This window comes from Pteropus medius, unplaced genomic scaffold (assembly GCF_902729225.1).
Source record: "Pteropus medius unplaced genomic scaffold, Ma_sr-lr_union100, whole genome shotgun sequence".
NCBI lineage: Eukaryota > Metazoa > Chordata > Mammalia > Chiroptera > Pteropodidae > Pteropus > Pteropus medius.
In genome coordinates, this window is record NW_024351543.1 from 15,726,268 (window position 1) to 15,739,896 (window position 13,629).

General features: G+C 38.5%; 1 protein-coding gene and 1 pseudogene across 5 annotated transcripts in view; both read left to right on the plus strand.

Moving 5' to 3' along the window:
* GADL1 (glutamate decarboxylase like 1) overlaps positions 1–13,629 on the plus strand; it is a 166,355-nt gene that overhangs the window by 121,791 nt on the left and 30,935 nt on the right. The window lies entirely within an intron of this gene.
* Positions 9,893–10,011, plus strand: LOC120586881 (uncharacterized; annotated as a pseudogene).

Sequence of the window (13,629 nt, forward strand, 5' to 3'; positions counted from 1 at the left end):
GATAAAGTATGTATGGTTAGATAAGGGATAGATAATAAGCACCAAAATATAGTAGAGAGAGAGTTATAGATGATTTTTTCCTTTCTCTAGTAGTTCTCTGTAATTCCTTCATTTTCTACAATTAATATATATTGCTTTCGTGAAAATAGTAACAATAACAATAATAAACCAAAGTATTGAGTAACTGACTTATAGAACCCATAGGTTTACTTGAGTGCTTATCTAGCTAAAGGCTATGCAAGTTTTGACCACAAACTCCTAACAGTTAAAAAAAATAATTCAGCATTCACCCCAATATGTGTTGATTGTTTTAAAATTATCAACATGTATCACTTTATATATCTATATCTATATCTATGTCTATATCTATGTCTATATCTATATCTATATCTATATCTATATCTATATCTATATCTATATCTATATCTATATCTATATCTATATCTATATCTATATCTGTATCTGTATCCGTATCTATATCTATCTATCTATCTATCTATCTATCTATCTATCTATCTATCTAAAATCCACAAACTACATTTTTTAAAGGATGAATTAAAATTTTTTAACTATTAGGAGATACTCTTATCTTTTCTTCTTATACCACAGGGGAAACTTTTGTTTGGAGACCATGATTATACAATGTTCAATCAATTAATTAGTTTACAAACTATTTTCTCTCATGACTTATTCCCAGACATAATATATAATTTTTCTTCTTTTCCATCTCTCTCTTCTTACTAAAATCCCCCCACTATCTGCACTGATTTTAAATTCAGAGGCATTTTCACTGGTGGTCTGTAGTGAGATCTTCAACAGGCTTCCCAGGACTCCCTGAAGCTTGCAGCATTTCGGTAGAGTTATACTTTGCTCTCTAAAGTGATTGCCTAAAATTAGTTAATGTGTGCTTGTTTCTTCTGACGCCTCACCCCAGTGATCAGATATGGAAGCCAAAGACGTTAGGGATTGACTGCAAAGATAAACTGAAAAGCGCAAGACCCAGAGAATGTAATTGAAAGTTCCGTCAGTTTGTTTTGTCTCATCAACATTCTGAAGGAGATTTTCTCTTTTGTCGACATTTCATAAATAATTCTTCATTATGCCAAAAAAATTCACATTCTTAAAAGTAATTAGCATGTCGTCTTTTCGTCCTCATGCATGGTCATTTCAACTTTTTTTATTTACTGACCTGTAGATTTGTGACTAATGTTAGTCATTTACAGCTTTATAATGACTCCTTTCTCCTTAGCAGTAGATGGGGAATAAATCTTAGAATCTACTTGGTGGGCTTGCTGTTTTATTGCTTACTTGGCATATAACTTGATATAGTATTGCAGATATCTTTAGAGAGAACGTAGTATTCTCCTTGGCATGTTTCTGATTAACAGCACTTGAATATGAGACTGCATAGACTGGATGGGGTGATGTGCTTCCGTGGGAGCCTCACAGCGAAGACATCCACACAGACCACTTCCTGGGATTGTGACTGGGGCTTCGGTGCCTTCTGCTATGCTCCGTTAATTCTGCCTTATGTATGTGCATGTGTGTGTGTGTGTGTGTGTGTGTGTGTTCACAAATGTGCATAAGAATTTATATGCATTTTGAGAGCTTCTGTCTATTTTTGAGGATTCTGATTCTAATTGTCTTTCCATCAGCATTTGTGCCGTTGGTATATCCAATCACTCATTTTTAGATTGTGCACTAAAAACATGCATTTCTTTAAAAGTGCAACAGTGTTTTGTTTTGTTTTTAATTTTCAAAGACGAGTTTCTTTTTTAACACTATGATATAGAACTCATATTCTTCAAAAATTCCGTTTCCTAGTAGATATCACTCATCTTAAAGTTGCACATTCTTTAAAATTTATATGTAAGGAAAATCTAGTATAGAAGTGCTTTTTAAATAAACTATTTCTGAATGTGACCTGAGAGGCTCTAATTGTGATAGTGGCTAGCATGCAGATTTAGAAAAATGCTTAATTAATAAATTTCCTGTTTCTTGTAGATACTGTATTCTTTTTCCCCAAACTATGAAGACCTGAGATAAAATGCTGTTATTTTATGTATTCTCTCATGTAGAGATGCTATTATCTACAATTTGTCAGATACACTAGTATTTGTAATCGGTTTCTTCTTGTGTCGTTCTGCAGTTAAGGGTCCAGGAGCCACTTAGGTACGTCTCATAGAGGTATGGCTTTCTTCAGAAATCAGCTGGGAAATCGGGGGTGTCCCTTCTGCTGAGGACATGGGGTACTCTGAATGTTTTATGGCTTTTACGCTCATCTCTCTTCCCTAGTTGTTTAGTTATAGTCTTTCTAAAGAGCTTTACTCCATTGGATTTATAAAGTTTCAACCAGCAAAATATTCCAACAACATTCTTATTGGATATGCATACACAATGTAGAAGTTCATGACTTTCCCTTTGTAGTAAACAATACCTTTCAACACATAGAATGAAATTTTTAAATCGTTGTTGATTAATTAAATTTATTTATATTGCTTTTTGTTTTTTAAACTTTAGTTTCAGATGCATAGAGAGGGATTTTCATGGGTAGTAACTTGAACTCCCTAGGAAAGCCAGACCAGTACAGATGTCCTTGTTAAAAATTATTTTTTCTTTCCTTTATTTTTCTCTCCTACGTTTAATGGACTCCCCTCTCTTGTTTTTGTTGGGCTTTTCTGATTTACCGTGGAAGAAGTTCTGAGCTTGGCCTATCTGTCAAAATTAAAATAGAGCAAAATGAAGCCGGGTCTCTCTGTAGCCTGAGGCCGAGCACATAGGCCTGAGGTCAGGACAACACTAGTTCTGAAAGAGGAACATCCATGCGTGTGGCTCCCCTCAGCTCACTTACACCAGTGTACGCTTGTTCACTGGCGACTGGCTGATTCATTGGGAACTGTGGATACTAGCGATGGAGAATGGGGCCAAAGAACAGAACTGCATTTCGCAATATCTGTATTTCACAAATATATTTTTGTACCTTAGGTTTAGTGTTCAGCACATAAGGATTAGTATACTCAGCTCTAAGCCAGGAGTACAACTGGCCTTGTCTCTAACACTTGCTACGAACCCAGCTGATTACATTTAAATATTCCAGTTTCTTTAGTCTCTACTCAAATCTTAAAGCCTTCTGAAATAATTCCAAATTTCCAGATATGTCAGGGTGAGCACTGAGGAAAGGCAGAAGTTTAATTAGTCTTTATGAAACACTTACCCCTGTGTCCTAAGTAATTTTATTTAGTTTACTCAGAGGTCGAAAACCCAAATACCTATAGACGTTACATCAGTGAGGGAAGTAGACTGGGCATAATACGTTTGGGAGTGATGGGGACTCTGAAAAACTAGAGAGCAGTGGCCCCAACCAAAGGGAGCAGCCCCTGCTTAGCTCTAATGAGGACTGCCATGTGGGAATGCAGGTCCAGGGTGGCAGGCCTTCTTATTTTTTAAGAGATGCTTGATAGACAGATTTGAGCACACATTTGTCAGTGAGATCTGGCCTTCAGGCTTTTGGCTTGCAAGTCTTACCTAAATTTATCAGTCCACGGTTATCTGTTTCTGTACCTGTATCACTGGAAGCTCTTTGGGGTGAGGGTGTGTCCCTTATTTGTCTTTGTCCTTCCATGGCAGCCAATGTGATGGTCATTCCCTGGCCCATCACCAGCTTTGAGGGATGCCCAAGTTCTGGCTCATCTGACAGAAAAAATCAAAACTCACTGTCACATGCTGCCAGACTTATAAACAGAAGTTTCAAGCACTGTCATCTTACGGTAAACGTGACAGTACAGTTAAAGCAGGTGGGTGTACTCTGTTCTGATGTTTTCTCCTTTCCACATCCTGAGGACTAGACAGGGACTCTGGGCTCCAGGTCTCTCTTAAGCATGTTTCTTGAAGACGTCTGTCTTCCCAGGTTTTCTGAAAGCCTCAGCTGGCCAGTGATGAGACTCATATAGGAAGGCAAGGAGTTTGAAAGCAGAGAGGCAGGCACAGGAGGCACATGGAGAGAGGAGCAGAAAGAGGAGCAGGAGGCCATAGTTCCACACGGAGGGATGATTCCCAGCCTCCCTTCTTCGAGTACCCTAAGGAGGTTCGTGTGTGTGTGTGTGTGTGTGTGTGTGTGTGTGTGTGTGTGTGTGTTCCAGCTGTTGGAATCTGCCCATTCTTAACAGATAAGGACTTCGTAGTAACAGCGTATCAAGGGATCCTGTTGGTTCAGGTCATGAGTGTATCATATATTGGACCTACAAGTTAGCACTGGCTAAGACTCCCAGAACCTCTGCAGGACCTTTAGGGCTATGCGAGCCATGGCAATGACTGAGCTTGACTTTTAACCTGGCCTAGAAGGGACAGTGGCTTGAAGTTAGATTTAATTGTATTCAAAGGATATTAGGTAATTATACTTTCTTGGACACTTGAGTTTATGGAGCAAAGTTCATACCCATAACACAGCCACTAAGGAAATGCTCTGGAAGTAATATTCATTGCTGCAAAACAAAGAATGGACCCAGTGTTGAAGGAAAAGACTTTTTTTTTTTTTGGTCCGGTATCTTTGAAGTCCTTTTGCCAGTACCAACCCTGCCCCCTGGTGGCACTTCTGCTCGCTTTTCCTTTCCTAGCTGGGAAGTGACATGTTACTGCTGACGGAATCAACGCTGTTATGCGATGTTACAGAATTACAGCATCTCTGGAGTCAGGGCTTCCAGGAAAGACTCGCCTCGCCGGAGTAAGAAATTCCCAAAGGACCAAACTGACCCTTGTCTTCACTCCCAACGAGTTTCTCTTTCTTCTTCTTCGTCTTTACTCCAGAGGGAGGCACGTTCCTCATCTCCGTGTTCATCTTTGAGTGTCCTGCCTGAGACCTCATGGTCCCTGCAGCCTCATCGCCTTCTTCCCTCTCCGTCCCTTCCCTCCGATCCTCTCCGCTTTTCTCCTTTTCTCTCTCTCTCCTTTTCACGTTTTCATTTTTTTCCCCCTCTCATATATTCCCTCAATTGATATACACACTTAGGCTCTGACAACCTTAAAAGAAATATTTCATGATTTTCTCTTAATATTGCTTCACCTCAAGCCACCTCTGTCTCTATCGTCATCCCTTTGGATTAAACTTCTTAAAGGAAAAGCTTAAAACATCTTACCCTATTAAATAGTCTGTTTCACGGCTTATGAAACCATTCCTTTAATTTTGGGCGCTCATGTTGTTTCCAGTATTTTGCCATTAAAAACAATAACGGATAAACATCTCACGCTCACATCCACTTTTGCTTTTATTATTTCCAGAAGATAAAATGCTTGGTATTAACTGCTGATTATGAAAATTAATGCGTTTTTGAGCCTGACCCTGGCTATGTGTTGTGACCCAGATTTTTAAGAAGGTTGTATCTGTTTATGATGCTACCAGTAAAGAATGAGTACATGTTTCCATTCAACTGTGGCAATATTGGGTGTTGCCAGTTTGGGGAGAAATGTTATTTAGAAAGGTGAAGAATCTTAGGTTTGCTTTATTTTTATTGTATTAATTTTTGGTGGGCTGAACAGTTTTTTATTTTTTCTCTATTGATTATGCTTCTCTGTGTATTCATCTTTTTTTCCATATCTTACATAGTTATATTTTGAGGCCTATTTTTGTTATAATTTTGAATGAGGATGGATATATATATATATATCTATATATATATATAGTTTTGAGTTTTAAAGCCTTCTTTGTCAATTGGAATGCAAATATTGCTCTCAGTATAATGTCCTTTTTATTTTAGTCTTGCTGTTTTCACTGTACAGAAGTTTTAAATTTTTTATGTATTCAAATCTGTCAGTCTTTTCCTTCATGATTTATTCCACTGCTTCAAAGCCGAAGTTACTGTTCTTTCACAAATCTGATAAATATTCTATTCCATCTCCTGCTGGTTTTCTGTCATTTAATATTTTGTATTTAACTCCTTAATCCATGTAGAGGTTATTCTTATATACAGTATAAAAATATAGATCATACCTGATCAGTTCCCCAAATTATTATCCAATTATTCTAATTTGGTTTATTAAATAATTCTTTCTAACACTTTTTATTATGGGAAGCTTGTGTTATCATGTGTTACATTTTTTACAACATTTTATTCTATTTCTGGATTTTCCAATCTGTTCTATTGATCTGTGTTTCTGTTTTTGTGCCAAGAACAAAGGTTTTAAATAATACTGGTTTATAATTGATTCTCAAAGCTGCTAAAACTCTACCCTCCTGATTCTTTTTAAAAACAGCACTCCTTAATATTATATCTAAAATTTTTCATATGTATTTTAGAACTTTTTTTTTTTAAATTGAAAGGCATTTGGTTAAGATATTTATTGAAGTTCAGATCACTGGGTCTAGAAGCTAACTAAATGATGGCTTTGCTGCTCATTGGCCATGTAACCATGAACAAGTTGTTTAAACTACCTTTGCCTCTTTTTTTTTTTTATCAATAACATGAGGATAATAAAAAGTACCTACCTTAAGGGCTATCTTAACCCTTTAAGATAGGGATTAAACAGCATAATCCAGGTACAGTGTCTGACACAGATTATGTGCTCATTAAACATTAATTTTCATTATTATTAATCCTGTTAACCCATGCTTGAAGGACTATGTGAGCCCCAGATGTCTTTTTCATGCCTTATTGTGTTTGTCCCCTTACAAATAATCGTATGCACTATTATAATAATAAACTTTCTAAAATACAACCCTGATCATGTCACTCCGTGTTTCCCTTTGTCCCAAGGGAAAGCGTCCGTAATCATTCAGGGACCGCAGTGATCCAGTATCAGCCTTCTTGCTCGGTCTCCTGCTTATCCTCTTCATGTCCCCTGCAGTCTAGCTAGCTGAGCCACTTGCTCCTGTCTTTACTTGGAAAGCCGGCCTACCACTGTCTTTTCAAACACATCGCTTGACATAAAAATTTAGATCCAAATCTTGGATTCATCACTTCTTTGTGGTGTATCGCTTGGAAAGTGCCATACCACCCCATGCCTCCATTCCCTCATCTACAAAATCACAGTAATAATGATATGTTATGGCTGTGCACAGGTTCAGTGAGATAGTACATGTACGCCATTTTACACAGTGCTAAGTAGGACAGGGAACATAATTTGTAGAGTCCAGTGGAAAATAAAAATCTGGGGCTCCTTTTTCAGAAGTTATCAAGAATTTGACAGTGACAGCAGAGCATTAAAACAAACATGTGCCCTTCTAAGTGTGGGCCCTCGAAGCCAGCCCCGGTGCTCGGTGTTTAATAACGGAGACGAATGTCAGTCTTCTTACCACCTCGCATTTTCTCACGCTGCTCCCTTTGACTCTGGTGTCTTGCTCCTATGTTCTTCCACCTCTGCATTCTTTACAGCTTACCTCACATGCAATTTCCTCTTCGAAGCCTCAGAGATATTTACTTCTTTCCTCCTATGAAGGAATATGTCTATGAACCAGTCTTCTCTAAGCCGCATATGGCTTTCAACCTAGTTTACAGGGAATTCTTGTGTCTGACTCCACCTTAAAATTGAGCTGTTGACCCCTCGGTTTGCCCAGGAAGCATTTTCTGACACTTGAGTATAAGTACCCTGTTTTGGCATTTACCATAAGACAGCAACATTTGGGGGAGAGACGGGTGGAAAAGCTACTGGCAAGCAGGGAAGAGAGGATCAGACAATGTGAATTACCCACAGGAGGAAATAGCTAATGAATTTCAGCACAGAGATGATACATTGGAAAACCCCTGTTATCAACAAAGATACACCCGTTTGCATTAATGATACTGTTGATGGAATGGGAGATGGAGAAAGTGGGGCAGTGTGTCCCACTGGGGTTAGCCATATTGAATCTTTGATATTTGAAGCCTGGCTAGTGCAGAGCCCAGTGCAAAATGAAAAGGCAGAGACCCTTGTTCCAAAAGGATCAAGAATTTCAAGACGGTGATAGCAGAGCATGGGACAAAACATGCAGCTCTTCTCAGCTCAGAGTCCTGTGCACCAGAACAGATTTCATACTCATGAAGCCAGCGCTGACTCTGTACTGAGTGTTTAATAATGAGAGTGATTCTTAGTATTCTTACATCTGCATTTTCTTACATTGCTACTATTACATGGTAGATGTGTAATAAATGTTTGCTGAACAAATGAATCAGTGAATAAGGGCATGAACTAAGGTGTTACCCCTTTGGGTGACTGAGTTATATGCTTATAAGGATTTCCTAGAGATATAGCTATTCTTAACCTTCTTTGCCTGTTAATTCACCCATAGAAGTTTTAAAAAATATGACTGCTACTTATCCTGAGAGTGTGATTGGGTTGGTCTGGAGTGAAATGCATCTGGCTTCTGATATACATCCTGTTTTGATATGCAGGAAGGATGTTCTGTTGGCCAATTGTCATCAGTTCAGAATGAAGAAAAAAATTAAAATGTCAAAATGTATAATTCTGACTGCAGATAGCTAAACCTCTCTTGGTTTTAGTTCAGATTTTTTTCTACTATCTATCTCTGAAACACGCTCTGCTTCTTATGAAAGTGTCCCCCTATTGAGGATATCCTAGAAATGATAGCACCTCACTGTTAGGTTTTACCCCAATTGGTGTATGGGTGCATGTTCTATGGTGGGTATAGTGTCGAAAAAGTGTTGCAATATGATTTTTTGGCTTAACGCTGGTCCAGTAAAGTCATTTTCCCTCTGCCCATCCCCATCCCCACCATACGAACCTCTGAAAAATCTCATTCTAGTCCCCTTTTATATCACTCTGGTCTGCTAAGCATTGATATTTTCAAATGGATGAAGTTTGGTCTAGACTCAAAAATTTAGGGGTTAAAGAATGAGGGTCACTACAGAGTGAGGAAGGAATTTTACTCAATTTCCATTTGCACCAAAAAAACTTGGCTGGCGCAAGAACTAAAATATACCATGCAGTAAAAATAAACGTATAAAACCCCAGATTCTGCAGTTAATGGAATGTGAAAATATGAGTGTGCCCCTGACCAGTGGGTGCTTGGAAGAAGCCTTAACCACTTGTTTTGTCAGTAAACCTCACAGAAACTTGGTAAATACAGCCATCATTCATTCCTAGAATTCATCAAATAAATATTCTCTGAGTCATTTTTAACTCTGCAACTTGGTAAGGTGCTCTGATAAGCTCTATCTGCTTCTCCCTGGGGGCTTTGCTCAGAATTCTCATCACTATCCATTACAGAACATCTGTTAATAGTACACAATGAGATAGAAATTCAGCCAGATTTGGAAGATAGCTAGAATCTTATAAAACAATTAATAAAGCATACAATATGAGATTTACACCCAGGATCTCTTTGGAGGTTCTTTGTTAAATGCCTGTATAAAAACTGATAGTGTGGTATTCTTTTTGAATGGAAAAAGAAATCTAGCTGCAGAATTTTTATGGTCTTTGTTCTGCATGATAAATTTTAATCCCTGTTTTACTAGTCTGGGTTAATACTGCTTACATTTTTATTAGGCATTGATTTTTTAATAGGACAACACAAGATACCAGCCTTTAATTTTGATAGTGGGAATGGCTTCCGTTTCCATACGTCCCTTCTCCCCCGCCCAAATCTTCACTGATTCCCACAACTCTTTTTTTTTTTTTAATATAGGTGAGTCTCCACTTTAAGTCCATCACCACTCTGCCTTTAATTGAAAAAAAAAATGTATAGTAAAAATCCTGAAAATCGAGAACACATTCCAGGGCAAAGTCACATTACCAAAGTCACTCCTTGATTTACAAAATTATTCCAAATAGTATTCCTTTACATACAAACTGCCACAAACCTTATCAGAACCACATATAATTCACTTGCAAGGTATTTGGCAGTTACTAAATTTGTAGTTTGGTTTGGTGAGAGGAAGTTAACTATTAATATTAAGGTTTTTGAATCTATGGCTGTGCTACCCTGCACAAGCCCAATCCCATCTGATCTCAGAAGCTAAGCAGAGTCGAGCCTGGTTAATACTTGGATGGGAGACCACCTAGGAAGACCAGGTGCTGTAGACATAAAAAATAAAAAAAATAAAGGATTGTAAGCTGACAAGTTCCTTGCAATCTGTGAGGCCAACGAAGGGTTGCCTCGCCTAAAAAATAAAAAAAATAAAAAATAAAAGTTAAGATTTTTGAGTATGGATGACCTGGGAGATGGTCAGTAAAAGAAAGAAGAAACAGAAGACTAAGTTTGAAGAAGTTGCTGGCCGTGGCTTTGGGAGTACCACGTGACAGTTATTAGGAAGAGTACCTATTGGAGACAGTCTGTTGGCAGCTAGAACTCTGTGGCTATGACCTAAGGAAAATTTGGGGACTGGGGATAGAGTTTGGAAGCTTTCCACAGAGAGTGATACAAGTCCCTGAAAATGATACTTAAAGGAGAGAAGAGCACGTAAGGAAGAGGAGCAAAATTCTTGTGTAACATTTATTGATACGGCACAAGGAGAGTGAAAAGGGCGAGTAAAGTCAGAAAGTAGCTAGAGCCCTGCCAATGTATGGAAATGAAGGAGATGGGTCTCAAGGAGGAAGATGGGAGTGAAGGGAAGGGGGTGTGAGAGGGAAGTATTAAACTTCATAAAAGATGCGCCTTCTCTTTCTAATGCATCCAACCTTTGAAAGGGAGAATTTCCTTTTTTGCCTCTCTAGGAACATGATTTATTGCTAAAATAATACTGTGTAACAACCAACCACAAAATCTCAGTGATGCAAAAACAATGGCATTTATTGCTCATGCATCTGCAGATGAGCAGAGGAAGAGGGAAATGCTGGATGGCTAATTTAGGCTGGACTCAGCCGGGAGTGGCTCTGCTCCATGACTCCATCATCCTCTTCCTTGGAGCAGAGGACTCTCTGGGGCATGTTTTTATGGCAATGACAGAGACCCAAGAGCACAAGCCCAGAGGCATGAGAGCATTTCAAGAGTCTCTCTGTCATATGTCTGCTGACATATTATTGGCCAAAGCAAATCACATAACTGAACCCAACATTAAAAGATGGTGGAGATTATACTCCTCTCCAAATCAAGTCATCTAGGCAAAATCAATATCAATGGAGCAAGGAAGTCTATTACTCCCATGGAAATGAGGAGTTGAGAATAAATATTTCTGAAGAGTTACCTCATCTACCACAAACAAAGATAGTTACTTTTAAAACTAACACTTTAGGCATAATTTAACAAGATATAGAACATAGAATAATAAAGCCTAGTGATAATTCAAAATCAGTCATTCACCTGCCACGGTGTTACTGTGGGAACCTGTCTCACTTTGATTCAGCATAAGTTTTGTGCCAAGTGCAGTGTGAAGCACCACGGGGAAAATCAAGGATGAAAATGACATAATGTGCTCTATGAATTGTCTTTCAATTCGAAGAAGTAACAGACATATTGAAAAGTTACCATAATGAAAAATCAAGTGTCACAAAAATTAAGGGCAGGAACAAAGTAGCATGGATACAGAAAGGAGTCCAAGAAGAATTCCTCTCCTAAGTGATTGCTTAAGGATCAACTGCAGCAAACATAATATACTCTGGCTAATTTAAGAAGAAAGGGATTTATAGAGAAGTAAAGACTTGCATAAACATTGGAGGTCTAAAAAGACAGCTGTTTCAAAGCTGTGCCCCAGGACTGGGCTGTTTCAAAGCTGTGCCCCAGGACTGGGCTGCCCAGGGAGCTGCTGCTCCTGCCCTAGTGTGCAGTGGGCTGTTGAATTGTGAATCTTCCACAAGAAATGCCACCACTAAAATCAGTTGACTCCAGTGTAATCTGCTTGGAAAAAATGGATCCTGTCATTATGCCTCTTCTCTCACTGAAGTCAGTTATGAAATTATGGCTTATACAAGTGCTTCTTATTGGCCGTCAATCACATCAGACACCTTAGCTGCAAGGGAGTCTGGGAAATGTATGAAGCTCTATAGTATAAAAAGGGACTTTATTTAGAAAGAGATTGGATTGATCTCTAGGGCTAAATCAATCTCTAAATTTTCTAAAGGAAGCTCAGGGAAGACTTCATGGAGAGGGTGGCATTTGTACCAGGTATTATAAAGTGCTGCCTTATGGCAAGGATGGTGTAGAATTCTGTCTCTGAAAGTATTTTATAAATTGTAAAGCAAGAAACAAGGATAAAGAACACTTGCTTTATGTACATACAATGGAGTCCTCCTGAATGGGGTCACCATGGAGATCTTTTTCTCAGTGTTGAGAATCTAGGCATAGTTTTAACTTTCTTCCTCCACCAAATCTGTATGTTCGTGGAAGGCCGTACTTATTTTTCTGTAACATTTTTGAGCACTTGCTATATTATCTTACACTGTGCTAAGCCCACTACATATATAGTCTCATTTAGTTCTCTTCCTGTAGTAGATTCTGTTATTACCCTCAGAAGGGGTAAGTTGCTTGCCCAACATCTCATGTTAGTTAGTTGTTAGTTAGTTAGTTACTTACTTACTTACTTACTTAATGGCAGAGCCAGTCTGATCCTGAAGTTCTTAAGCCCAGGCACTGAGGTTCTTGATAAAGGGAAGTGAAGAAAAGGGATGAAAGGCAAAGTGTAGGTGATCTGACAAAGGGCAGAGCTGGGAGAGGCTGCAAAGAGTGGCCTGAAGAAACCTCTTCAGATCAGCAGAGACTCTGCAGGAAGCTGGACCAAGCACTGCCAAGTGAAGGGATTCACTCGGAAAGATGAAACATTTGGTTCATGAAACTGACAATACTTGGTATATTGTACCATGTTGTATAAGCATTACTTTCAAAATCAAAGATTATTGGGTGGAGCCAAATCTTGAAGTTCAAGTGGTTGTGCAGAGAGTTCTTTGGTATCACCCAGACTTAATTTTGCTCTTGGCTCTGCTGATAACTAGCTATGAGACTTTGGGGATAAGTTATTGTATCTTGCCAGGCCACATCTATAAAATGGGTTTAATGGAATTTCTGAGAAGACAAATTTGAGATAATGAATGAACACTATGGTGCTCAGTCCCTATTAAAGTCCTCAATAAACATTATCTGTAGTCATTGTTGATAGGTACCTGGCCTTCTCATCTTAAGCTCAGATGTTTTTCTCAGTTTTTGCTGGTCTATTGGTAGTTTAAGCAGCTTTGCTGCTGGTGTTTTTTGATAATAAAAAAGAAAGAGGAAGGGCTGGGTATCCAGAAAGTATAGTATAAAAAGAGAATCCTTTAAGCAAGGGACGGGATGTATTTGTAGGAGTTGAACAATTCCTTCAAGTTCTCATAACTTTGTGAATCTGATCTATGGGAAATATTTGAATGGCTGGAGTTCTAGGCCCTCGTCCTGTGCTTATGCATACTCTGTGGAAGAGGTTAGGCCATGGGAAATAAACGAAATGCAAACAAAGCAGAAATAAAGGGAAACATTTATCCATGGGCCAGTAATTATTCTCAGAATATTCACTAATGGTATTACATTAGTCTTGGCTATTTGTGGCCAGAGCTCTGTGAGCCAAAACATACTTGGTTATAAAGAAGACTTTGATGGATTACCTTTTTGTTTCTTTTTAAATTATCTTTCCACTTTCCATGCACATTTTCCTGAGCATTTACGGTTTTTATAGGCTTCTGATGCTCTAGCTTCTGATGTATTGTCTTTTCTACTTTCGCTAACTAATCCCTCCCTAG